Source organism: Cyprinodon tularosa, unplaced genomic scaffold (assembly GCF_016077235.1).
Source record: "Cyprinodon tularosa strain WSP-4 unplaced genomic scaffold, ASM1607723v1 ctg23, whole genome shotgun sequence".
NCBI lineage: Eukaryota > Metazoa > Chordata > Actinopteri > Cyprinodontiformes > Cyprinodontidae > Cyprinodon > Cyprinodon tularosa.
Window position 1 is genome coordinate 1452765 of NW_024038861.1, and position 27907 is coordinate 1480671.

The 27907-nt window shown below is 35.8% G+C and overlaps 2 long non-coding RNA genes across 2 annotated transcripts in view; both read left to right on the forward strand.

The window, feature by feature from the left end:
- Nucleotides 1–27907, forward strand: part of LOC119784635 — a 195827-nt gene that overhangs the window by 116619 nt on the left and 51301 nt on the right. The gene's annotated exons all lie outside the window — the stretch shown is intronic.
- On the forward strand, nucleotides 7373–9324 carry LOC119784636. The gene is made up of 3 exons (XR_005280955.1): nucleotides 7373–7537; nucleotides 9146–9189; nucleotides 9261–9324. It is a non-coding gene; the product is annotated as an uncharacterized LOC119784636 (long non-coding RNA).

The window sequence follows — 27907 nt, forward strand, 5'->3', positions numbered from 1 at the left end:
CACAATGTGATGCCTGATATTTAATTTTGCCTAAGATGACAACACCGTATGGTTTTTGTAAGCACACTTTCCATCATGTCTTTTTTCCTGCATGAAGCACATAGAGTATAATTGCGGCTGGTTTGATTGTCAAACCAAGTTGCATTAATATTGAAGATGCCTCTTTATTCCTAAATATTCCTCTGTGTAGTTTTAAATAATAACTCAAGCACTTATTATCAAACCATGATTTTGATTGATGAGTGTTAAAATTTGATTCTCTAGTGCAGTTTAAAAAATTGCATTTTTCATTTTATGGTTAACCCTGAAATATCTCAAACAAAAGCATGCCTCCTTGCATCTATCTATGTTCCAGTTACTGCAACCAGCGAAGTGCTAACAGATTTAAACTATATTCACTCTGACTTTTCTTTAATGATCATTAATCGCAATTGATGTGAGAAAGCCCCCATGACCTTACACATCAGTGTCATACCTTAGACTGCCTCTTACTGCAGACATCCTAATCGAGAGCATGTCTAATTTATGGGGTTGGAGTTTGCCATTAAGGGCCTGATCTGTGGAATTAAATAACTAGCAGACCTTCGCTGGTTCTGGACAGCAGGTGTAGGGGGAAGGGAGATATCATGATGAATTGCTCACCCCTCCTCTTCCTCATCCTTGACTTTGAAAAATACTGTCTCTGCGTTTTAGGTCAGCTTCTGACAACAATTAGGCAGAGCAAAATAGATAGTCTATGACCCCCTCCCCTTTCTCCCCCACCCCTCCACTGCACATCCCAACCCCCCCTCTTCTTTTTTTTTTCAATACATTATTATATGTAGAGGAGTTAAAATCTAATATAATACAGAACTTATGAATAGAGAGACACAGTGAGACACAGAGGATTCAAGAACGTTTCAGGTCAGAAGAAATGTTTTATAGTCATACAGTATAATTAAAAACTGTTTGTTTAGGATGGAAATTTCTCAAAGAATTACATTATTGTTATGCCCTCCTTAATATTTCAACTGAAGTTTATGACAAGCATCAATATTTGGTTGAGCTCAACAATTCATATATTATAAGCTCAGATTAATGAAATACTATGTATTAAAATGTCTTTTTTGCCTTGCTTTTATTTCCCCTAGATGTTTTCATGGACGTCACTATTGATCTCAAAATGTGATGGAGGTCGATCCAGCTAATTCCCTTTTTCATTAGAGCAAAGCCCCCCAAATTCTCTTAGTAGATCTTCCTCTTAGAGGCATCCAATCTTTGGCTTCTCCCAGTGACATGAATGTAAGCCCCGTGCTGATGGGGCCTGGTGTAAATGTATTAGCCTGCGCCTCTGCCCCTAGCCTAGCCAGCTATAATTATGTTAGGAACCAATGAGACAGCTGGGAAATCAATATGCTAAGACAGATTGAGTGGAGATGTGTGGCCAGTGGAGTGGGAATAGAGAGACCTGGCAGCTCCCTGCAGTGTGAAGGAGCTAGAGTCGACGATTAAGCCATAGACTTAGCATTTACTGCTAGGATTCACTGTCTGAATCTAGTTAGCATTTAGGGAAAGATCCCTTTGAGCAGACAGTGTTTCTATTATATTTGGGCTTTACTCCTTAGCTGAATGACCTATTATCTCTGGGTTCCCCTAAAAGACAAAGGTTTCATTATAAAAACTGTTCATGGTTTCAGCGGTGTCTTTTGTGCTTTTGTTTTTTTTAACCATCATATGCTGTTGAGGACCAACATTCATATAACAATTTGCTATGGAATTGCATTCCCAAAGGTCAGGTCATCTCATTTCACTTTCAGTTATCCTGAGGTGTTTTAGCATCTTATCTTAATTAGGCCTCCCATCGAATCCATACAGAAAAGAATGCCTGATTATTGATGGGATTATAGACTTTGCTGGGATTCAGACCTGGTCTGAGTGAAAGATACATTCTATGACTGGTTAGGGGCCCAAACATATGTCAAATAAGACAGTGGTACTGGTCTGTCAAAGATAAATATCTTCATAGTTTAAAGTATTGCTTTAATTTATATTTAGCTAGGTAGAGGCAAATAGGAAATGGAGTGGAGTCTGAATGACAATGGTTTGGTGCCCTGGCAGGGATTTGGGAGTGTGTATGTATGTTGGGGGGATTATAAAGCAAGGGGAAGAATTTTCTTGGGGTAAGATGGGTGTAGAGGGTATGGGTTGGGGGGCATGCATCTGCTCTCGGGCCCAATCAACTGCTCCAAAGGCCTAACAATGGGCCCCATCAGTGAGCGAGTAGAGTCACAGGCGTAAGTGCACCCAATAAGTGTGCAATTTCTGCCCATATGACCATCCTGACACAATTGCTCTAATTTTCCTCCTTTGAAATGACTGATAAAAGACTTAGGTAATTGCTACGCCACTGAATTTCTTCCATGATCAGGGCAAAGGAGGAGGGAGAAACCGGGGGATGACGAGCAACAACGAGAGACTGAGAGGCTTGTGTGAGGATGGGTGAGAAGTGACACAGCCCCAGGGCCTGAGGATGGAGACTAGAGTGTCAGTTTGTGAAAAATCCCAAATTAATACTTGTCGCTTCCTCTCCCCTCCTCTCTGAATGACCATCCTCTACTTTCACCATGGGATCTTATTAAGTAGAGGTAATTTGTCTTGACAATGTATTGGAAATCACTCGGTCAGAAAATTCTGGCAAAATATATTCAAAACATGGTGCTGTTGAGTTTTGGTGGCAGCAAATTTTAATGCTTGTCTTACTCTCTGTTTGTTTTATTTTCTATTATAGAGTCAACTGTAAGCAGTGCAACCATTAAAACAAAAATAAGTGTATTTAATAGGGGACTCTGTCCATCACACAAAAATATGCCTTGTAGTATTTTGACTGGATAATGGTCTACTGCCGAAGACTCTCACATCGTGTTCAAAGTGGTTATTCAATTTTGATTGGCTGCAGTGTGTCTGTTACAAATTGTTTTGGGACACCCGTAAAAAAAAGTTCTGGTCAAATAACCTGATTGTTTTGAAAATATATTTTATATAACTTAAAAAAAGCTGCAGCTGACCAAGCGGAATCATTTTTTGGACAGATAAGGTTATTTTGGGAACCCATTAAAACAAGAAATATTAAATAGTGCTTCTTATCTGCTTCTTGTAAAACAGCAAAAATCGTATGTTTTGGCAAGATAATGTCTTTCCAGGTGTACTTCTTTTTCACTCAGTTATCGAACTGTAAGACAGTGAAATTAGTACACAAACTTTTTTTTTGACCAGGTTCTCTTTACATCACACAAACATATACCTATTTGCATTTTGACAGAAATTTGGTTGTCTTGATTCAAATAATCTTAAACCAGCTTTTCATTGTGTATGTGTTCAGTGTGTATAAAGGTAAATATATATCAGTTAGAGTAGGTAAGTGTGTTCAAGTTGGTGTGTTTGTGGGTGCTGTTTGACTTGGAAAGCCTGGCCCAACCTCTGTCACTCCTCACTATAACCTTGTCCTTTGTAATCAAGCTTTCTTTATCTGATTAATCAGGTTTGTCGGAGTGTGTGTGTGCTTGTATTTTGTACCCTAACCCATCTCATTGAAACAGTGGATATTTGGGTCTGTGGCCTTACTTGATTGGAGTTCAGTTACAGAGATAGAGTGGTAGAAGATGTGCACAGGGACAGAGGGGAATAGATAAGAGAATAGTATTTTAGTCACCTCAGTAACTAACCGACTTCACAGGATACCCAATCAGCTTTTCGCAAACTCTGTGTGTGTCTAAGTGTACGTCCTTGAATACGTGTGTATGTGACGCATTGTGACAGACTCCGGAGGTGCTGATTCTAAACACAGTCTCTGCCAGTGCCAGGGTAATGTTGGCTAATAGCTTAATCAATACGTATTATGGCCCTATTGGTTCACTAAAGTGTGAACAGAATCTCTCCACGCACAATGCCTCGGTGCAGCGAATGAAAGACAGCGTAAAGGAAAGGGAGAAGAAATGTCTTCAGTTGATCCAGACAGACAGCCTAACCTCCCTCATGGGATTTCCTTATTCGGGAATCCAATTTTCCCAATGTGACTGACTTGGTTTGGAGCCTATAGAATGAAACCAAATGTTTTAGCACACCAGACAAATTACTAAAAGCTTTGTTTCCCATTTTCCTTTTTTTTTTTTTACTTCTCAGCTACACTGGTCATCTACAATTTACCCAAGAAAGGGTGTGGGGAGTTGGGAGAATGAAGTGATGAAGATTGTAGTGATTGTGGGAAAAAGTAATTTGGAACAATGAAAGAGAAATAGCAGATGTTAATTTAGCTAAAAGGGGTGACAGTTCATCCGGCTTGGAAGACTTGATGATGCGTGATATTGGGTGCACAAAAAATAGACAAAAGATTGTGGCACCATTTCTTTGAAAACTGCTATCCTTTTTTATATTTTCACAATTATAATAAAGGTCTCTTTCAATCATAAACTGAATATCGGATTTGTATTCTACATAAAATAATTTAGTTCATATTTGCACAACCTCATATGCTTCCTTTTGTGTTTTCATAAAAGATGTAAAGCTTTTAAAATGTTTAAGCAATGTTTGAATTAATACAATCAGCAGGACTTCCTTGGATAGATAACGTTGGCATTAAAAGTTGAATTTGATTGTACTCTATTAAAAGAGGAAAATATGTAAAAATGAATCATTTTAATCTCTATGATCAGATCAACTTGACTGCATTGCTGTACATTGATTTTTTCTTAAAAATTACCTTGAGAGTTATCAGTTTTTGAATAAATCTGTTTATAAATCTGTGCTTTATAATTAAGCTGAGCTATAATTAAACTGAACTATCACTAGGACTGATAACCTAGAGCTGCATTTTCCTTTGAAGAGAAATATTGTGTCATATCTTTATTGTTGGAGCTTGTTACACTTCTTTTAGTTAGCGCTATAAAACCTATTTAGGCAAAATCTTTTTAAAGCACAGGGTTAGTAAAATTACTGGCCAATCAATGCTGAGGAAATATAAGACTGAAAACTGAATGCACTCTAAAAGTAATTTTTATAATTACTACATAAGTAGCACAGTTGGGTATGCTTCTGGTTTACTAAGGACAAATCTGAATATATGTGCAGTAGCAATAATTTGAAGACCACTAATTAAAGGAACAGCAACACTCATTACTAGTATGAAATGACTCTCATCAAGTGCAATTATTTTTTGCATAGCACAGTTAATGACACAGAAAGGAAAGAAAAACATCTAAATACACAAGTTAATTTGATGCACATGCTTTTATTAGGGTTCTAAAATTGGAATGGAGATATCAGTTATTTTACTTTAGAATATTAATATTCTCAGTTAATAACATAAGGTAAATCAAATCAAAGGGAGGCTTGCTTGTTAATTTTTTTCGTGTGTATATTCATGAAATTATATTTCTGTGGTAAACACGAGGATGCTTTAAGAATATTAACAAAGCTCAGTTAAAGGTTATAAAAAAGTGGATCCACTACCTTATTTTCATTTTTTTTTACTTTCTGTATTAAAGGATAAAAATGATCATATGAGAAATGTTTTGACCCATTTTTCAAATAAGTAAATACAGTAAAAACAAACTTCCATTATTTTTTTTGTCCTCAAACATTGAACGTTGTTGAATGTATATATGTATATATTTTTTGGAAGATAATCTCTGATAACTGCCAGTTTATCTAACATCACAACTAAAAAAGCAGATTTGCAATTAAACATTTGAATAGCCCAAGCTACAGGCTATTTACTACTCATATACAACATCCCAACTGTTTTTTGATTAAAGTTCTGCTTAAAGGTGTCACAAGGTAGAAGCCCTGTTGATGCACAGTTCGGTCATGCTAACACCAGTCAATATATAGTTAAAGGGACATAAAAGGAAGTAGTCTGGTGCTGCTGTTAAAGGCTGAAATGTATATGAACAGGGGATATCTCAGAGCGATGTTCTGCATTTCAGTGGGGTGATTTGAAAAATGTTTTGAATAGGCTCTGATTGCCCAAATCAAATACAGAGGAAAAAAAGGGACACAGAAAAACACAAATCCTACAAACCTTCAGTTCTTTTCACACAATTCTCACAGGGAAAAGAGGACGGCTCACTGTAGGAAATCAGAGCAGTGATTGACAGATTAATCATTCCAGTGTTTGGTGTATGCATGTGTGTTCACATGTTTCTAGATATCTGGGAGCTAGTATAGTTCTGTGTGTCTCTTCTGACCTTGACAGATCCTGCAGCCACCTTTAAAACTCAGTCATTCAGGCACAGATGGTAGCTTGTGGCTACCAGAATCTGCAGCTGACAGTTAACACAATGTCCACTATAGAGATAACAATGGAGAGACTACTTAACAACCAGTCTGTGCTATAGGATTTTACTATACACTATTATAATGCATTGCTTTTGCTTCCTCTTTAATTAAATAGTTAAAAAGCAGGCTGAAAACTAGGAAATCAGATTAATTTAATTAAAAATGCTGTCTTTTTATGAGTCCTGTTCAAAACTGGACTCAAAACTATCCAAAGTTATTTATAATCCCTAAAATTTGTAACATATTGGTTCTTTTTCAAGCTTAAACTTAAGCCTCTTTTTCAAAAGAACAGTAAAAAGAGGATTGAAAGTATATGTTTGCATAAAATCTTTACAAATTGTGAAGTGTGCATTTGTGTTCAGGCCTAAAGAGATTAATTATTTCAGGGAGTTTTTCCTCTCCACTGTCGCTACAAGCATGCTTGGTGTGAGGGTTTGCCTTTGAGTCGATGAGTCAATGCAATCATCTGGTTTTCTTTAGATAGAAAACTTTGAATCAATCTGACTGTATGATCTGGTTAAATTGTAAAGTGCCTTGAGATGACATGTGTTGTGAATTGCCGCTATATAAATAAACTGAATTGAAACGAATAGAACAACCATTGCTGTAAATGTTGTGGTATTTGTCTTCACCAGCTCTCTAAAAATTGAGCCTTACATTTTTAATCATTTTTCTATAAACAGCTCAATCCCCAGCATAGGGCTGCCAGCCTTATTTTGTACCATTAGAATGGTGTTGTCTAAGCTGTGATGTGTTTTTTGAAACTGAGGACGGGACTTTATATGCTTACTCTTCTATTAAATAATGCTGCATCGTCTGTCGCTTTAATGCATATTCTGGTTATAACCTAACAACATGTTAAAAAATTCATCTTTTAAGTATTATAGCAAGGATTTCTCATTTAAGTCTAAAACCCCGGACTTCACAGTTGGTACAAAGGCAACTAGTAAAAGAGCTCTGCTGTAGGTTTTGCCCTACAGGAGTCCTGGTTCACATTATATCACCCCTTGGCTACAGGGAGTCTGACCCAGAACTTAGTTACTTCTAATAGCTCTTCAGTATCATCTCATCCCTCGAGCCACTGATCTTCGCACAGATATTTTCCTTTCCATTTTATGGTTAACGTTGGGGAAATGGTCCTGGGTTATCTGACCCTTAATCTGTGGTGGGAAACGTGTTATTCCTCAGGCGTCTTTGCTTCTCGACAAACACAGAGAGATTTGAGGTAAGCCAGGGGGCAGTATGGGTCCAACAACCTTCCTCATAGCAAGGTTGAATCTTGGATGTTTACTTAGTTTATGCTTTTACATGTGTACAAGGCATTTTTGCTTTTATTTTTGTGTTGGTTTTCTAACTTTCTTCTTGAATTTATCTTCCAATCTTTACTATAATTTCCTTTTTGTGTTCAAATCCCAACATGCACGTGTGTTTCTGTGTGTGTTGGACATACAGGGGCGGGGGAGATGTCATGTTCAGTTTGTGTTTGGCTAAACCAATGGTCTCCACCCCTAATAGCAGGGTCTATGGGGTGCAGACACATGCCAATATTCATTGGCAGTTGAATCAAGCCACTTAGATACCATCTGTAAACAGGACTCAGAGGGCCTGGAATTAAACCGAAAGCTGAAAACATTGGAGCTCACTGCAGAGATTACCAGAGGTTCATCCAGGTTAATGGGCTCTGTTGCTATAGATCAGTTACATAGATAGTGAAAAGGCTGTGTGTAAAGACTCACATCTTACAAATCTTTGTTGCTATTTGAGTGTTTGAGAATGCTTATATATTAAATTGACTTTTCAAAAAATTTTATCTGACTAATTATAATTTCCAAGTCCTATAGAAATATATGAAACAAAATGCATTGGAAACCTTTTTTTTTTATTTATTTATCTACCATTATGTATCTTAAACTCTCTAAAATATGTCAATAAATTGATAAGCAATTCAAAATAAGAATTCTGTAAATATAATTTCTTCCTCACCTATGTGTTATTCAACTCCATACCTCTCTGTCTCCTTACTTCCTTTTGCCACCACGGTGTTCTGCTCACCAACACTGATTCATAATCTATAGCTGTGCCTGGGAGACCAGCAGCTATTGATTTAACGCCTACAGTAATCCAGCGCTGTATCCGCTGCTTGTTAGAGATGCTGGGGTCTAGAAACTGGGGCTTGCAGAGGTAGCCAGAGAAGGACCAGGACAGATGAAGAGGAGATTTTTTTTTCCCTTTTCCTGGGGCAGCAAATTTTCTGTTATAGTTTTATTCAATCATTGTCAAATTGCTGCAATAAATTAGAAATGTTCACTTACTGCTTGCATTTATGTTATACACAAGAAAATATTCTTTTTTATCACTAATACAGTAATATAATACTGTAGCTTCATAAATAAAAATGTTTCTATTTTTTCAAATGCATATATGCACTTATCTGTAATAGAGCTTTGTTTGGTTTTTTCCAATTTCCTAAATTCACTCGTTACAACCAATTTTGCCAAACAGAGTTAGATTTTGGAAATAAATGCACAGTAACAGATGTGTTAACAGTTTTAAGGACTGGTGAATTCCCAGTATTTTAATGATAAATAGAAAACGGAAGTAAAAATTTGAATCCTGTTAAGATTGTTAAAATGTAGATCAACAATGATAAAAAGGCTAAAATAATCTAAATACCACATTTGCTATAAATGTTATAAACATTTAGATACACCAACAAAATAAATATTAATAATGATTAAAATTAAATAAAATCATTTTAAAGCATAAAGATATTGTATGAGGCAAATTGTTCGTCTTAAATGTTGTATGTTTATATTTTTTATTTGGCGGCTAGATTGCGCTACTTTTCCAGGGAGATGGACTGGACTGTTGAACCAGGTAAGTGACTCAGTGAGATCATCATCTTCTGTCAGATGATCGTGGTCACTTACCTGTGTTTCTCCCACCAGAGTGTCTGAGATTAGGCAGTGCCCCGTTACCCTCCTGCAGCATCCAAGAGTCGCAGATCCTAGCAGCTCCAATTTAGTTTCAGTTTGTTTATGTTTTTATATTAATAAACATTTTGAACTTTCCCACTGACTGTCTCACCTTGAATACTAGGTCCATCTTTCCCCATATTATGACAGTATTCACACCTGCCAAATTTGGTGTGCTTTAAACAGACTTGTTTGTTTCCTCACCTGGTCTGCAGCTTTTGTGCAAGTGTAAATAGACTGAAGACAACCCTTATTTGGGTGTAACAATCAAGCCAAAAATAACTTTTTTATACTCTAGTGTAGTTTGCATGTGATCTGAATACAAACTACCCTTTTCTGAACCAAGTACAGAAAGAAAACTTCTCTTGATTTAGCAAGGTGCCATCGTAGGGGTCAGGGCTCAGATCCGATGATCCAGTTTTTGAAGCAGACAGAAAGATTTTCCTAAAACTTTCATTATTTAAACGGAACTACAGTGAACAGGGAGGGAACATGGTTAGTAGCCTCGTCTATCTGTCGAAGGATGATAATTAATGTGTGAGTCATTAACCTGGTTTTAAAGTTCATTCCATGCCTAGAGGACGAGGGTGTTACCAGTCGGTTGGCTGCCGTCAAGACATGGCGGACACTGACCAGAGAGTCCCAGACTTTGAAGTCCCGATGCTGGAGAACATGCAGGAGATCAGAACCAAGCACAGGAAGGAAGGAAGGATAATCCAGAGGGCATAGCCAAAACTGGTGTCGAGGACATGCTCAGGAGTGCGTAGATCAGAGATACAAAGAGGTACCAGAGGGAAATCCAGGTCGGTGTCAGGAAACAGATCCAGGCTCAGTAAACAGGCAGAATCCAGTGGAAGTCCGACGACAGATCAGACAAACAACTCAGAACAGGGACAGGCAGGCTCAGTAGTTAGGAGGCAGAACCGGTCAGGATCAGGTAATCAGGAAACAAAAAGGTAGCGCCGGAACACTCTCACCAAGGGCTCAAATAATCTGGCACTGATGACTGGTTGAAGGCAGGTGTGGAGGGAAAAAAGTATTCAACTTTTCACCCCAGTTAAATAAACGGAGATCGATGGATTGCACTCAGTTGGTACTTTATTTTCATATTTGCAAAGAGAGAACAGTTCATCATACAGCCCTTATTGCTTGGTAATCAGCCCTGTCCTGGGCAGCATTCATTCCCCCTTACTTACAATAATGGAAAGTTGTTAAAGTCAAAACAAATTACAGACACTTTGGTTGAACACTAACATGTTATGAATAAACCTCAAGAAACCTCTGGCTTGTTTGGGAAGAAGGTTTTTCCTCTCTGAAGACACCTCACACAGGGGAATTGTGTGGCCTTGCACTGAGTGAAACAATTTACAGTGAGTAAATAGGATAAATCAATATATGAAATAAGAGAAACTACATTTTCCGACTAAAGCAGGTTAAATAGAGGCTGAAACAGGTGGATCAGATGAGTAGTAATGAGAAACTGGGCGGAGCTAAACAGGTGAATGAAATAAGTAATCAGACCAGTCATCAATGCCAAGATCATGACAGTAGGGAACGTATAATTAAAAATATCTGTTCTGCTGTCCTCTGCTTAGCAAAACTGTTGCCAGCATGCTGTTAATATATTTTGGCTTGCATGACACATTCCTTGACACTGTTCCAAAATTAGAAATAAAATATCTAGAAATCTAAACTGAGTCATATACTATTTAAACTAACACGCATTTTACAGCTGTAATAATTGCACAAATATGCAAAACAGAGGTTCTTTATGAAGGATTCCTATTATAATTTTCCTCACTTCTCAGGTATGTGCTCTGTCCTTCCCTAATCATTTTTTACCCCTGGGAGTTAAGATCGTAACATGCGTGGGGTTGGTGAAAGTCATCCTCTGGACTTTTATTACAAATACTAAATTTACATACATACAAACACATTCTTTATCAAATACAATTCCAGAAAAAGAATATACAGTATTAATGCAAGTTTCATTTACTGTATCAAACTTTGTCTAAAGAAAAATATTCAAGATCTTCTGTTTCGGTTATAGTGACCTTAGAAGTCTGACACATTCAGTAATCAAGTGTTCTCTTTTAGAGTGAGCGACAGTTAAGACAGCACTGACGTATTCAAACACTTTGCTAATCATGCGGAGTACAATAGACAATGTTGCTTTTGCTTCATTAAGCATCCAGGTAAGTGGATATGCTCTTTAATAGTAATTATTAATTCTGCCTAATTTAGTTTGGCCCATCCATCATGATAATTGCACCATTCTTTGAATACATTTTCAACTGTGATATAGTCATGCATATATGGGCAATACCTTTGGCATCAGAGTTCCTTTTCATTATAGATAATTACTGTCTACGCAATTTAGATCTGTCCACTGAATGATGATGACAATGTACTTCATTTCATGAGTGACAAGAAAATGTGCCTACCAGTATACAACACTGAAAACCCCCAAAAGAATTTGATTCATGCATGAGTGTTTAAATAATGGGAAGAACTCTCCGATTAATATAACACAAATGTTAAAACTCTTCTTCTCCATGTGTCTGCCTAGCACATCTAGTCTTATTTTACGACTTTTCTAGTGAAGAATGCAATAGAACAAATGTAAAATAACATGTACATCTAAATCTATCACACCTAAATCAAACAGTAAATCTCAGAATGCTCCATAATCAAAATGACAATGAGGTTGAAGAGGAGTATTAATCTCAATCAAGTACAAACTGTCAGCTCAGAGACAAGACAAGCACTGTGACCTTCATTAGTCTGGTACAAATAATTAGCTGACCCCAGCTAATGAGTCCTCGACACTCACACACACATACCCATTGAGCACTGTGGTTTTTTATGTGCCTCTAATGAAAACAGGACTGATGCACAAAGCTGATTGCTTTGTTCTGATGAGTTTCTGGCTTGAGTGGTCTACTTGATTGATGGATTGATGAACGCAAGGATGGATAGAGGAGAATGGTCAGAAAATAAAAACTCTTGAACATGTGAGTGCCACTGTTAGAAAATATACCCACTGGTGGAATAAAAACAATCATCCACTTGTCTTATTGGGCAAATGTGTTTACTAAGGAAACACCTATCAGGGTATAACTGGCCATTACAAATGTTCAGTTTTTATTTTGACATTTGGCCACCAAATTTGGAAAAAATAGTATAATAGCTTTTGTTATTTATTTATTTTTATATAAATGTTTTAAAAGCATGATAGCAATAGGAATTTACTATATTATCCATATTTATATAAAAAAAACATATGTCCCTGAACTTTGTAAGTTCATTTTCTTTTGTCTGTTTAGAAAAAAAAATGTTTTGTGCATCTACAAGCCTAATACTAGACTGATTAGTTTACAAAATGCATTACTAACCCTTTCTATATACTGTATTGATGCCAAACACTCAGAAACTGATAAATTCATAACCTCTGGTTGTCTCAACAGTAATTATCACAAAGTCCAAATAATTTGGCTTAATCACGTACTTCAAGTGCAGTCACTTCACTATAAGTAATACATTAATCTCTGCTATTTTCATTTTGTATAACAGCAAGTTGAAGGTAAAAATGATCCTGCAGGGAAAAAAAAAAAAAAATCAACAAAAATGGCTGTTCAAGATGGGGTATAAACATTTATCATTAGCTCAGCCACATAACTTGCTGGCCCAAAGAGGAATCCTCTTTGCAAGCTGCTTAGATATCAGTTTTCTTTCAAAAGAATGAGATGATAAAAACAGTAAAACAAAAATAAGGACCTGTTGCTTTAATCCAACAGGAAAATCAATGCTCTTATACCAGAAAATGATGTTGAAATGGGTTGAGACTATATTGTAGATGAGCGCAATTTATATTATGAATGCAGGTTGACATAGTCTCTTAGAATAAAAAGGTTTCAGTTATAGAAACTGGTACTTTAAACCTCAGTAGGTGAGCTTTAAACAAAAGGTTAAATGCAAACATGTTACTTTAAAAGCTGTCAGCAGTGCGCAAAACATGTCAGTGATGTGATGAATAAGTGCCTCCACATACTCTAGTCCATTTCTAGGTCTTTGGGCTGTCAGTTTTAGCATGGTACTAATATATTCTGGCACCATTTCTGAAGACAATTATGTGAAATTGCTGCTTTCTCATCTAGATTTGTCTGTCTCCACTATTTTCATCTCAATCCAATCTGAAACCATTTGAGCAAATAAAACGATATTTACTTCATCTTCTGTTACAAGATTTCAAAATTACAGGCCTCACGAAAAATCAATACAAAATGCCATCTTAGCTGCAGATGTATGCTCTGCAAGAATGCTAACTTTTCCTTTCTCTGTCTCCCCATTCTCCCACAGAGATAGTAGGAGGGGACTTCGATAAAAAAAGCTGTTCACAAACAACTAAAGGGATGTGTGGGGTGGATATTGTGGTTGATGTTTATAAACTACTTGTGCTTGCAGGCCGAATGCACGATTGTCTTGTCCAAGACGCTAACCTTTAGCAACTCGCTGCGCTTCGGCACATCTTACAAAGTTCACTGTGAGAAGGGAGTCTTGACCCTGCGGATGATTTGGAGGACTGAAATACCACTTTCATTTATTATTTATCCAGACTGGCCGAGGGGAAGGCAAGTCGTGGGGCTGTCATACCTGACTGGCTAATGTAAGAAGTGGCCATCTCTCTGCAACCTAAGGGAATTAAAGCCCATTACTGCTTTGAGAGATTGCCTAATGTCCACTGTGAACACACAGAAGATAAAAAAACATTAGGATGGGAGGAAGATGTGTATACACAAAACACACAATTCTGAAAACAAGACGCCGGGAAGCAGTCTAAGATGAGTCAAATATATTTTTCAAAATCTTGGGGAATCAAGAGAGAAGCATTTATAATTTAGAGCCTGCCTTGTAGGATTTCTTCTAAGTCCAGTAAAACCAATTAATCATGAAATACTCTTTAAATGTATTCCCTAGATTCACATGCAAAGAGGTCACTATTTCAGATATGATATTCATATCACCAGTCATTTACAGACTGTTTGAATTTTTCATTCCATCTGATTACAAATTTTAAGCAGTTCGTTTTGGGTTTTTTTCTACAAGAACGTGCGTACAAACTTTGTAAACATGTCCGAGATTTTCATGAATGGAATTTTTCTATGGCAGGGATGGGAGAACTGGTCAGATCTGATCACATTGAAAAATTACAGTGGATGAGGGGTATAAACACCCTGCAAGTACGTACAATCACTATTGTCTGTATGTCTGTGATGAAGCATTTCTTTACATCTGTTTTGGTGTTTGTTTTTGTTAGTCCAACTTATTAAGGCTAGATTTTGTGTTAGCATTTCTCATTTTCCAGGGTGGCAGTTGAACATTTAGTATAACAAGGCTTAGACTACATGCAAAGTCACAATGTAATTTTTCAATCAAAGCAAAAGGAATAAGTATATAGAATACCCCAGTCAGAGTACAAGATTAAATCTAAATCAGATGTTTTGGCAAAAGTTGGAACTGGCCATTCAAACATGCCTGGGCCAACATTTCTCTAGCTGTGCGAAACTGGTTAAGTGCATCTTGCTTTAACTGAACAGGATTGATTTAAAGTAAGGTTTTGATGGAAATGGACGTATGGATGCTTAACTTTTTATTTTTAAATGATTCTGAAAACCAGGTGTCCTTTTCTTTCCACTTTATGGTACTATGTTTTGTTAGTCTGTCATATAAAATTCCAATAAACAATTTGTGGTCTGTCATTGGAAAAAAATCTTTAACAGTTAAGGGGAAGGCATGTGGGTTTTAAAGGAACTGTTTAAATATGACCAATACTAAACTTTAGAACAAAATAACACTGCAATATTTAATGAAACCTGAAACCAGTAATTTAAAAGATATAAAAGCTATTAGTTGCAATGCATCTGCTGTATAGGATTTTAATGGGTTTGTATGTCTGTATTTTGTGTCTCAAGCTGGCAAAAAAAACCCAGTTTTTAAGTATTTTTTCTTATTATCTTAAAGCATAGTTTTAGGACCTGACACTATGCATATAGCAGTTCTATATTACATATGGGTAGATGCATCTGTGTTTGTGTATGTAATTATCAAGATGGAGGCTTAATGACCCTTTGGATCTGCAGCCAATGTGAAGCTAATGAACCATATGTGTTTGAAGTAGAGGTCCTTGCCTTTTAATAGGATATTTCTATCAATACACAGATAGGATTAATATTTCAAAGTTAATGTTTTTCTTGAGGAATTTGCAAAACAAACACAAGATACGATTTCATAGCTGCTTGAACAGGAAAATGCAATTTTCTTAGACTTAGCTGCAGATCCTTTTAATTACAAACTTAATAGCATTATAGATTTTTGAGAGATGAATTCATATTGGCATTTTTATAATTACAGGTCTTTATTGCTTTTATGAAAATAATTGCTATGGCTCATTTACCCCACAAACTCAATAATATGGGCAGATAACCTTCAAAGCATCAGTTTGGATTTTTCAACACTGAATTCCTATCTTACCTCAAGTTCACTAGTTCAGTTTTGTTCCTTTTTATTTCATTTACAATAACAATCCTTATCTCAAGTATTATAACATCTGATCCATTTCCTAACTTTTGCTTTAAATACGGCTGAATGTCGGCAACGGTTGTCATGCTTTTAGTTGTTGGTTGAACACATTGTTCAAAAATACCAAGAGCCCTTGGGGCATCTAAAACCAGAACAATGCAAACTGGCTGACATGATGTAGAGCAGAGCCAGTATAGGACATATGTCAACATAATATCAAATGTGCTGCTGAAATAACTAAGCCTTTTTAGCATTAACACATGTACAGAGGTACAGAAAGCCAATGCGTTTTTTGAGTTCCAACTGTAGAGAAAATAAATCTGGACAGTTTAGCAAAGGTATATTTAGAATGGTTGGCCAGGGTTTCCTCATGTAGTCTCCAAAGGCCTCAGAGAGTAGCAGCTGTAGGAAGACAGTGGCCAACAGCCAAACTTTGCTGATAAGCTATTCAAAGTTTAAACAGGGTGGAAAAATTCAACCTTTCGTAGTTTGTGGGGAAAACAAAGGGACTAGAAATGATATACATCATATAGACTTAACTCTCCCACTTATTAAAATCTTGCTGAATTCTTGCATAAAAGCAGGACTAAGTATTTGCCTTACCTTATTGCCTCAGAGTTAAACTTGGCTGGTCCAAATGTTACGTATGTTTCCAGACATATTCCTAATCACCTCTCTGTTGGTGTAAATTACACCACTAACATTTTCTTTATCCATAACTGTAAGGTTTTAAACAGTCAAATTATTCCAAACAATTATTTATCTTTATCTGGGAAGAGCCACTTTAAATGGCACATTTTTGCTAATTTTATTAAGAAGACACAAAATTGAAGACACAATCAAAGGAAAATAATTTAGGAAATAAGTGAAAAACCATATCTATAAGAAACATTCTTATATAATGGTTTTGACTAAGATGTAGTGTATGAGGTTTGATGGGAGGGTCTTTCTCAGGGAGTAAAAGAGCCCAGGCCAACAACTGACTGGCCTCGACCGTGTCTGCAAAAACTCTAAAAACAGTCTTTGTTTTGTTTCCAAGATGTTGGGTCTCTATGCCGCTGGATCCTCTGTAGTGTAGAGTCAGTGTGGTCGAAGGACTCTCTCGGTATGTCTGCTACACATGTGAATATGCTCGACAGATGTTTGCTGGCTTCCAGGCAGACAGGCTCTCCTCCCCCTGGTCTTGTTGGCTCTGATTGTGACATAGTGACACACAGTAGCTTCTGGAGTTCACACTGGGTCATCTAGGGCAAACATGATACTGAATACTACATCGCTCACTGATTTAAAGACCTCCAACAATTTGAAAAAGGGTGCTTATGACAACATGTGTAGATATATATATATATATATATATATATATAGATATATATATATATATATATATATATATATATATATATATATATATATATATATATATATATATATATATATATATATATATATATATATATTTATACACAATATGTTTAGGACTTTAATAACCCCAGCAAAGTTTGAGATATCAAAGCAGTAAAGCCCACAAGAATGTGCTCTCCACAAGTTCAATTCTGTTGCTCCTCCAATATTGATGTCATACCTGGAAGAGTGCTAATATTAGCCAACCTTGTTTTCACCACACCTGTCTCTATTCCACCAAAGGTGGAGATTTAAACAGTCAAGGACTCGCCTGAAGGTAATTGGTAAGTGTTGCTACTTGTATAATTCTACTTGTAAATAGATTGAGATTCACTACTTTATTTTCATATAAACTTCACTGCACACAACCAGGGTGTGTAACACACAGACATAATCAGTTCTCAGGTGAATGTATGCGCTATTAATTAAACTTCATAATAACACTATAACAACGTAGATTTGGTCACCTGGCAGGAATCCGAGTCAATGTGTTTATGTCACGCATAACTCCATTAGCTCCAAAATGTTTTTACAGAAAACACAAGGAAATAACTATATTATTATACTATTTAAAAATTATTGAACAGTTCTCCATTACACAAACAACACAAGATCAAAATAACACTCTAAAATACTATGGTTACATGAAACTGCACAGATATGAACCATGCTCTTACTTTGAGCTGCAGGGAGGGTGCTCTACATGGTTACAGGTGTCCAAATGTTAAAGAGCGCTTGGATGTCATGGAGGTAAAGTCTCTCCTGAGTGGATGAATCCAAAATGCGTTTCTCTGCCATATTTCCTCCTCATTTACATACATCATTAGATGTATGTAAATTTATTAGTCTGCTGCTGCAAACTTGTATTAATTAGGCCTCAAAATTATTAAAATCAAATCCAAATACATGTAATAGTAAAGTAAAAAAATTCCAAATCATTTCCTAAAATATTCATAAGAAATTTATAAATTGTGCAAAACAATTATTTATAAAAACATTTTTTTATCTCCTTCTCGCCACTACGGGGTTAATGCAGCAACCCCAGCACCCACACTTCCTGCGGCCATGAAGATTTTGTGATGTTACAACTACAAACTCCAAAGTATTTTACTGGGATTCCATATCATACCGATGCAGTCTTACTCCCAACTCATCAAATGTTGACACTTGGTCAGCCTGATGTGATGGGGAATCCCTCTCATCATTTTTTGATGTGCTGGGTGCATGACAGGTTGTTTTAGGAAATTTTCCATGAACGGCAAAGTAAAAAAGTAACACTAACCCATCCCTTATCCTAGACCTAAAGAAACACTAGGATAAATATTACCATACAACCCTAAAGCTACCAACAATAACTTTGCAAGCATAACATTTTTTTCATTTAACAAGGTTATTCATATATGAGAGGAGTAGCCACTGGACGCAGGTTTGTGATGTTTTCACTCACTAAATGCATAAGAATTGGTCCTCTTTAGAGGTCACTTTCTAAATGAATGCAGTCCAAAGAAAAACTTGCAGTCTAAAGAAAAAGTCTTCTTTTTTGAATGCCTCCCAAATTATTCTTATTTTCTTATTTTTTTTTTTTTTACAATGATAATTATAAAGTGTAACACTGTAGGAGTGTCATAGATCCACAAATTAGGTTAAATAATATGTTGAAAGGACAATTGCATGTTATAAGAATCTGACCTTACAGGAATATTAGATGTTTTGGTCAAATGAACCCAAAACTAAACGTTAAAAGAAATATGCAAATGCATTTTGTGCTGAGAAAAAAAATATTAACAATAATAAGCTGTATGTCATCCTAAAAAGAATTTCCCTTTTGCAACACAGTGTTGGAAGTGTCATGTTTTTGTTGAGATTTTATTTTTATGAGGTGCAATGTAATTAAAAATGCAAATACAAAGTAATTCTCCTGAATACGTCTGGTATTTTCTTAAACGTAACTATCTAAGAAAATGTAAAACAAAGTTTGAACATACATTAACTTTTGTGACACAGGACCTTAACACCCTAAATTATTTTGACAAACTACACTAGTTTAAAAAATTGATGGTAACATAAGTTCATTGTTGTACTTGAGTATCACATCTGGTTTGTTCCAGTGTGAAATATTTCAATTCTGTTTTTTTTTTTTTTTTCTTTTTCTTTACCCAAGCTGTGACATAGTATTATGTCTTGCAATAATATAAGGATGGATAAGTTAAAGCAGTGGCTGAATTGCATAAGTTATTTTTTAAATGTGTTGTCCTAAAAGAACGGTTATTATCTTAGGCTGTCATCTGAAAATATGCTCTGCATATCTGAATTAATTCAAATTCAACTTTTAGGAACTTTCATTATCCGGCCTTGCTTATAAGGACTGCTGCATTTTGCTTTAAATATAAATCAAAAAGTGGGTTAGTCAAGCAAAGCCAAGGGTGAAACTAAATGCAAGAGCAGCCATATTTTGGTCATTCAATCTAGTTGGCATTTGGTGCAGATAAAAGGAAGTTGGAGCTGTTAAGACTGAGATGTGTTAACAGTAATTGTAAGGTGAGGTTTTTATTTTTCACTTGAGGCTACCAACAAAAATATCTGGTACTCACTTTATAGAATAGACCCAAAGGAGAGGAAATCATCTGTGTGTTATTGATTGTACAACTACTCTGAGGAAACTGTCTGGAGAAAGTATTTCAGATCTTTACTATTTTTTACAGCTTTTTTTTTTTGTATCAGAGGGGAAACCATAAAATTAATAGTGCAAAAACAAGATCTTATAAGTAGTTATTAGAAAGAGGATTCTGTTATGTTGTCACATTCCCACAACATAGTAATAGAAGTTTATACATCTAAAGTTAAATGCAGCAAAAGTCTCCTTAAAAAGTAACAACATACATATTTTGACCTTTAGACCATAAAGCATAACTTAAAGTGAAATCCTACAGCAAATGAAATAAAAAACATGGTAAAAGCAAATCAATACTTGAATGGGATAAAAAAAAAAGTAAAAAGATGATAAAAAAAAAGATGAAACAATCTAGTTGCTCTGAACTACTAAACTTTTTTGTTTTTGAACTATGTGAAGAACATTGTAAATGTGTGGGGTTTCTTTAAGGAAAAAATTATTTCCTTATTAAGGAAGTTACTAGATGTTTGCAGACACAGAAGAAATCACTTGTGAAAACAAACAAAGCAAAATAACAAAAACAAAACTTGTCTTTGTTTCAGACAATTTTTTGGCATTTACATTATCAGGTGACAGCCAACCATACTCACAGACAGTGACATGTCAGCTCATTGAACAAACATTTAGCAATCATACAACAACAAACCTGCCAGTTGACGTGAACCCATTCAAATCCGTCCCGTCATGTAAATAACTTGTTTCAGTGTGCTTTCAATTAAAGCGGAGGATGAAGTGCCATTGCAGCCTTTGATGGATGAGCTGAGATATTGGAGTGTGCCGTTGGATGACAAAATGTTCCCGCACTCCACCTCAACTCCTCTTTCCTATTGATTCTCCTGGTGGTTATTCATCAGGGCGGTGGCCACTGTCAGATCAGTTGCTCCTTCTCCTCACAAAACACATTTTCCACAGTTATTGATAAAGCTATTTGACCTTTTATACAAATGTCTGTATGTGTATGTGTCTCTGTGAAACACGCACACATCTGTGTTTTCTTTTGCTCTGCTCTTGCCAGAGGCTTGCACATCTCTGCAGCTACATGAAGAAAGTCAGGCTGTTTTGATTAACGCCAAATGAGCAGGTCTATTCTTTGCAGATGTCTGTTTCAGCAGTCTTGGGCCTTGCCTTCACACAACCAAAATAGACCCTGAACCTGTTTTACAGTTTGGCAGGGGAAGGACCCATATACAGTACATAGAGTTTGCACATACATATGCCTGTATTCATACACATCAGTGGTTTCATACATACTGTGACTTGCATTCCTTCATGCATACTTTTTCCCTGTTTTGAAGATTTTCTTCGCTTTTGTCAAGGTGTAGACAGGCCGTCTTGGCTACAAGCAAAATATTCTGGCTATAGTTAAAGGAGCAAAGAGTTAAGTACCTTTTATATAATTCTGATCAGCAGAAAGTAATGACTTGATTTGGTATACTTAGCTCTTAGTTTTTAGAAAACATTCCAATTTCTCAAAGTGCTGAAAAATACATCAAATAGTTCTGAAAATAAAGAGTAGTTTCTGTTGAAGAGAGCTGAAATTGAAGAAAGTGAATTTCAGTATATATTTAGCATTGTATATAAAAGGGTAAAAGCATATATATATATATATATATATATATATATATAATATATATAGTTTTATTTCCCTTAACAAGGTGAAACTTTGCTTTATCTGAAAGATTTTCAGAGGTTGCAAATATGGCCCAGCATATCGCCTATGCTTTGTCCTTTGTTAAGCCTTTCATTTTTTCTGCTTAAGTCTGGCTTTTTTTCAATCCCTCATAACCTGTATGAACTAGAGACATGTTTCAATGTTTCATTTAAAGTACAGTAACCTTTTAAATAGCTTGTTCGATCTATCACAGCCTCTTAGTTTAGTTTAAAAACTTTACCGATAACAAAAATAGTGAATGTTGAATCTTTTCTCGACAGTAGCAGTATGTACAGGAGAGTGCTTGACCTAGGAGTACTTAACAAGATGCATTCACTGATAAAAAAGATCAAATCCATTTTTCTACTTACAACATGAATTTCTGTATATTCCAGTTTGAACAGTCATCTAATGCGTGACTAAAACCAGGTATATTATGTCAAATGATAGGGAATTAATAAAGTGTGCAACATTGCAAGGGTACATTAGGGTCCAACATGCAACTGGTGCTAAAGGTGGGGAAAAAATGTGTGGGGCAAAAAAACTCATAATGCCATTTAGAGTTGAATCATCTTGGAAAAGTTTAGTAGTATTTTTTTTTTTATATCCTAATTATTTTGTGTAACACTAAGACTAGCTAGTGTTAGAACTTTCTCAAATATTAAATGAAAAAAGAAAAAAAAAACCCAGGCAAAAAAGATGATGGTCTGTCTGAAATTTACGGTGAGATAATCTATTGATAATCTGAAGAAAACATTAGTTAAAGTCTATTCAAATCTATAATATTTCCTTAAATAAATCCTTTTATCCTTTTTCTAAATCTAAAAATGGTCAATATTTGCACTTCATTTACCAGATTTACCCAAAATCATTGCAGGTTATTTACAATCCATGTTATTTCAGACATTCCTACAGATTCCAGGTTTTTAAAAACGTCCAATGCATGATGGTAATTTACATATCATATACATTTCAAATAAGCAGTGTTTGACTTAAATGAGTCTGTTCAAATAAGTCTAGTGCATATTTGAATCCTTTGTGGTTAATTTAAGTTTAAGCTTAAACACTTAACTTACTGTAGGTACTTAAATACAAATAATGATGTTTGAATATAACTGTCAACATGCAAGCACAAAAGAACAAAACTTCCCTAAAGAATAAAAACTATTACAAACTATAAAGAATCAAATCAAATAGAATATTTTATATAGAGAGGGATTTTAAATCCATTACAGTGAATCCAAACAATTTCCCCACAAATTTCTTACTTATGTCTGTTTCTTGCCATTAATAATTAAGACCGGATCTGAGAGAGGAAAAAGTAATTTCCCTTAAAAGAACCGGATAAAATTGAAATAAACCCTTTCCCTAAAAACATAGCCCAGGAGATATCCAAAAGCTCAAAAGGTGCCAATAAAAGTGGGATACAGAAATCTTTCTAGCAAAACACGACAACAAATACAAGTACAACCCATTGAAGTGGAGAAGTGAAAAACAAGAGAGATTTAAGGTGATTCTCATCTTCCACTCCAAAGCCTTGGCACTCCCCAAAAAAGTGGGAATGTAATTTCCCAGACTAGGAACATAAGCCAAGAGTAATCTGGCCTGTAATACCTCCTAGTCCTTAAATGAAAGCCCTCCATTTTAAGTCTTCAACCTCGTTTTTTTTCTCCCTCCCTTCCACACCTTTAATAGGATTTGGTAGAAAATGGCTTTGTGAATTGCTCCTCTTCGTCTTGCTCAAGGAAGAACGAGCTATTCTCATTGAGAAGTGCTTAATTGCTTTAAATGACTGATGATACATTTAGGGAGAAAGGCCTTGAGGTAGGGGCCACAGCCAAACACACAATAGATAGCACTCCCAGTAGATGGGAGGAGCTCTAATACAGTATATATGTGAATATGTATGATACTTTTTCCCCATTGGTGCTTTTAACAAAGATGAGATGGACGAAAGAAAAACCTGTCAATAAGGATCATAAGAGTGCATCATCTTGCATGAATGTATCCAAACTAGCATCTCTTTGCATGCATTTGTGTATGTGTGTATGGACTCTTTTATTGTGTGCGTCTGCGAGGGTTGCTTGGCAGTGTTCGTCCTATCGACACCCCAGTAACAGACTAAATTAAAGTTGTGATGAATTGTGGCTGTCATGGCAGGGGAGAGAGGAGACTCTGCACTGTATTCTACCTCTGATTAGGTGAGAATAGAAAGAAAGATACAGAATATCATTATCAATATGTAGCACTATATTTTCATTAGCTTTTTTTGTCTACAGTCGACAGCTTGATAACAGGATTTTTTTCTCCAGGATAAGATGAAAGATCTTCATGCATGCCAGTTTGATAAAATGTTTTTTTTTTCTTTATAATTACCGGTATGTGTTTCAGCTGTTGATGGGTATTTTTTTATGTTCATTTCTAATGATGCACAACCTCTGATTAACAGGGTTGTGCAACTTCTCAACAGTATTATTAAAACAATTCAAAAACTGAGAACTGTCTAATTAAAATAAACAAGGATACATTCAATAAACTATTTCATCATACAAAAAAAAAAAAAAACTCACTGAAGACATAAAGGCTTTTGGCTGTTTACTGAAAGAAGCAGGAACTTACAACAAATGCAGAGTATTGATGGGTATTTCCCTTTTGGTGCACACTAAGCTTTGAAAATAGTATCCTTTGGGTACGCGGCAAACACCATTTTGTAAGCTGAGGTGATACACCTTAGGAAATAACCTGAAAACGAAAAGTTGAGCAATTTTGTGAAAATTGAAATGCACTGTATTTTCAAAGGTAATTAGACAGAATAACTTCTTTGAGGTTTAAACCAGTGGTATGGTGTTGGTTGACATGCACAAGAAATGTATGCTCGAAAAAGGCACATTTCTTAAATATGACTGGAGCTTTCACTCATCAGAATAACCATATTGAACCAAAAAAAAAAAAAAACTTTTTAGTTATTTTATCATAAAGATAGGACATAAATTTTAAAAAAGGAGGTATTTTTGAGATGTTATAAAGAGTTGTCTTACTTGCACCATTTACACTATAGTGCCTGAATATTTTTTTCTTCCATTTGCACCAAATGATCCAGAGTTGTATAAAACAAAGCAAAAGTGAAGCTAAATGACAGCAACTCATCCTCAAAGTGGTAAGGTCCATAAAATAAGGAAGCGAGATCTGTGAAGAGTTGTGTGCAGAGGTTGCAGTCAATAGCTACAGACCTGCTTTCATGCAACATTAGAATAGCTCAAAAACAATATTCAGACTGCTTTGTTAAATGGGCTTCCACTTGAGAGTAACTTCTTATAAGCCTTAAATCACCAGGTGCAATGCATTGCTTCAGAGGTAGTTATTACTACCTCTATTAATTTCTATGCATGTGAGGGCAGATGAGTGGATACTTATAGTAACATAATATTACTGTCTTGTGTAACCTTTAAACTGTTGTCACATTTGCATAGGGAGGTTATTTACATGTGAAACCAACCATTATTTATGTTGGTAATGTAGGTGTGAGGCATTCCACCACCATTGACCACGGGTCATTAAAAATCATTAAAAGTCATTAAATTATATATATATTTTTTTTTATTTAAGCCTTAATTGGCATTAAAATTCATTAAATGTGATTATGGTGGCATTTAAAAAGCTTTCTTTAAAAAAAAAAAAAATTATAAAAATAATTTTCTCGGACATATTATATTGTGATATATTTGAGCGGAATTGCTAACGGTTGATCGCAAAGCCGTATGTTCATAAAAGAGGCTTGAGGCCGAGAAAATTTTAGAGAATGGGAAAATGCAAATTTCAACAAAAATGGCTGAAAAACAAGGAATTCTGGACAGCCTTTCGACGTGTTCTGGCAATTTGACATACAAATGAGTAAGGACCCGAATGATGTTCTTTAGATTAAACTTCTCCCGTCTGCTCTAGTCTATACAAAGACAAAGACAATATCATTTCATAAGGAGCTTTGAGAAAGTTGCATCCACTCAAATGTACACAATGCCAATGAATACGCTGTAGTAGTGTGCAGCCTGTTTGGTAGAAATGTGACATTGCTATTTAATCACAAATACACCACACATGCGCAGACAGCTCATGCGAGGTAAACCTTGCAAAGAAGCGTTGAAGAGGTGCATGCTTGTTACAAAGGTAGATATAGCTACATTTTTCCACTCTAGAAACCAGTTTCAACATTTATACTCTTCCAAAATGCAATGGTTTTATAGATAGAGAACCATTTAGACATCCTAAATCAAAGATGACCTCATTAACTCACCTAACAGTCTCAATAAGAACTTGCAGTAATTATAACTAAAAACAAAGATTTTAAGTGAGTTTTGAGTTTTAAGTCACAAATATATGACTGTATTTTATGTAGTTTAGATTTTCAAATACAACTTTTGGCATAAAGGTATGTACATATAGTTGTAAAAGGTAATTATTTAACTTCAGTTTAAAAACTATATAGCTATAACTATAAGCTATATTACCGTTTAACTATGAGTACATACAGTACTAGTAATAGTTTATTGTAGTAAATCTCTATGACACATACCAACAAGAGACCTTAAACAGCACTGCCAAAGCTGCATGACTTTTTAGTAGTATAAATTATCTCCTCATTGAAATGTTGATTTCCGCTACCTATATTATTGGCAAAAAAAAAAAGGGCCTTGAAATAAAATGTTGCATATGAACTCAATGAGGCTTGGGCCAGCCCTGTATGCAACTATAAATTGCTTTGTTTGAGTCATACTGACTGACACATGAAATGTTTTCAGTTATCCAATATTTACGGAAGATTATCTGAATAATAAACATTAGTTAACATTTATTTTATCTTGTGTATTAACATTTTAGACCGAGATTTGTCTTGGCAGAACTTCTTTTAAAGTGTTTACACCATGTGATAGTGAAAATCAAAAGGAAAATAATACCTAGAAAACTATTTTAGGGAACCCAACATCAGGTCCTTGGAGGTTAGGAGGATACACATATATTCTCCCGTATTGCTGTGCTCCATAAGTGTATATACTGTTTTATCAGTGACCCATATCCTGTTTACCTGATAGAGGCAAAAGCTCAGTGTCGAAACTCCTTAAAAGTCAAAGCCAAAGGGGTAGGGGGGTTGGAGGAGCGCATCCAAACGTATACCACATGTTATCACGCACACACACACAAACTCACATCCACCCACACCCCACCACCCGCAGGGCGCCATGGTTACCTTGGAACTTTAACGTGGACCAGCTGGTGTACTTGGGTTGTGAAATTGCATTGCACTCACACACGTGCACGCACACACACACACTTTTCCAAAAGGATCAAAGGGAGTTGGAGCCCCATACAGCAGCCTTTCTGCTTCTGCCCTTGGCTAAATGAACGACCAAACATTCCAGTCTGTCGAGCCCACTAATATCTGGCCCACAGCCTAATGAAGATCGACTGTGTTTATAATTCTTATGTTTGCTCTGATCACTAACATAATCCTTTCTATACACAAAACAAGGGGATAGAAAACACTCTTTGTTTCTGCAGATTAAGTCAAAGTACACAAGAGGAAACAAAGAATGAGAGAATCACTTTTATAAGAAATCCAAACCTGTATTTCAGTAGACTTTACAGCTCTTTGCATTTTCACACAGGGCATCACATGATCTCAAACAAAAGAGAAGGCACCAAGGGATGTTTTTCTGCCTGCTTGAGACTTTGACACCTGCCTCGCCTCAGCAAATTGGAATGGCTCACTCTCAAATGAGATTTCTGCTTGCTTTAAGGGAAGAGAAAAAAGGTCACCCATTACAACTATTCTACATGATTCACAGAGTTATCACATCTCTGCTCGCCTACCCTCCCTTTAATTAGCTTTTGGGACCTGGGCAAGGTGTGTGCGCATGTTTTGTTTGTATAACTGGCTTCATATCTTCTTGACATCCAGAGCATCTTATTTTCATCTGCTTTCTCTGGCAACATATTTGTTTGTAACAAAATTAAAATCCCATGTTGCTTTACTATCACACAATGTTTTCTCTTACAAAAATCTATTGACCTGTAAAATATACCCTATTAGAGTACACTGTGATTCAGCGATTACCTTTATCACTGTAATGCATCTAAGCAATCAGTTTGTTTTGTGAAGGGGTATGGAAACAGATTTCCTTTTCATATTTTACTAAGTAATTTAAATAATGATTTACTTTCTTTTTTTGTTAAAAATGAAACATTTGAAGTAGCATTCTATATGTAATGATAAAGAGTCAAAACAATGTTGGCATTGAACGTTATTATTTATATATGTTGTTG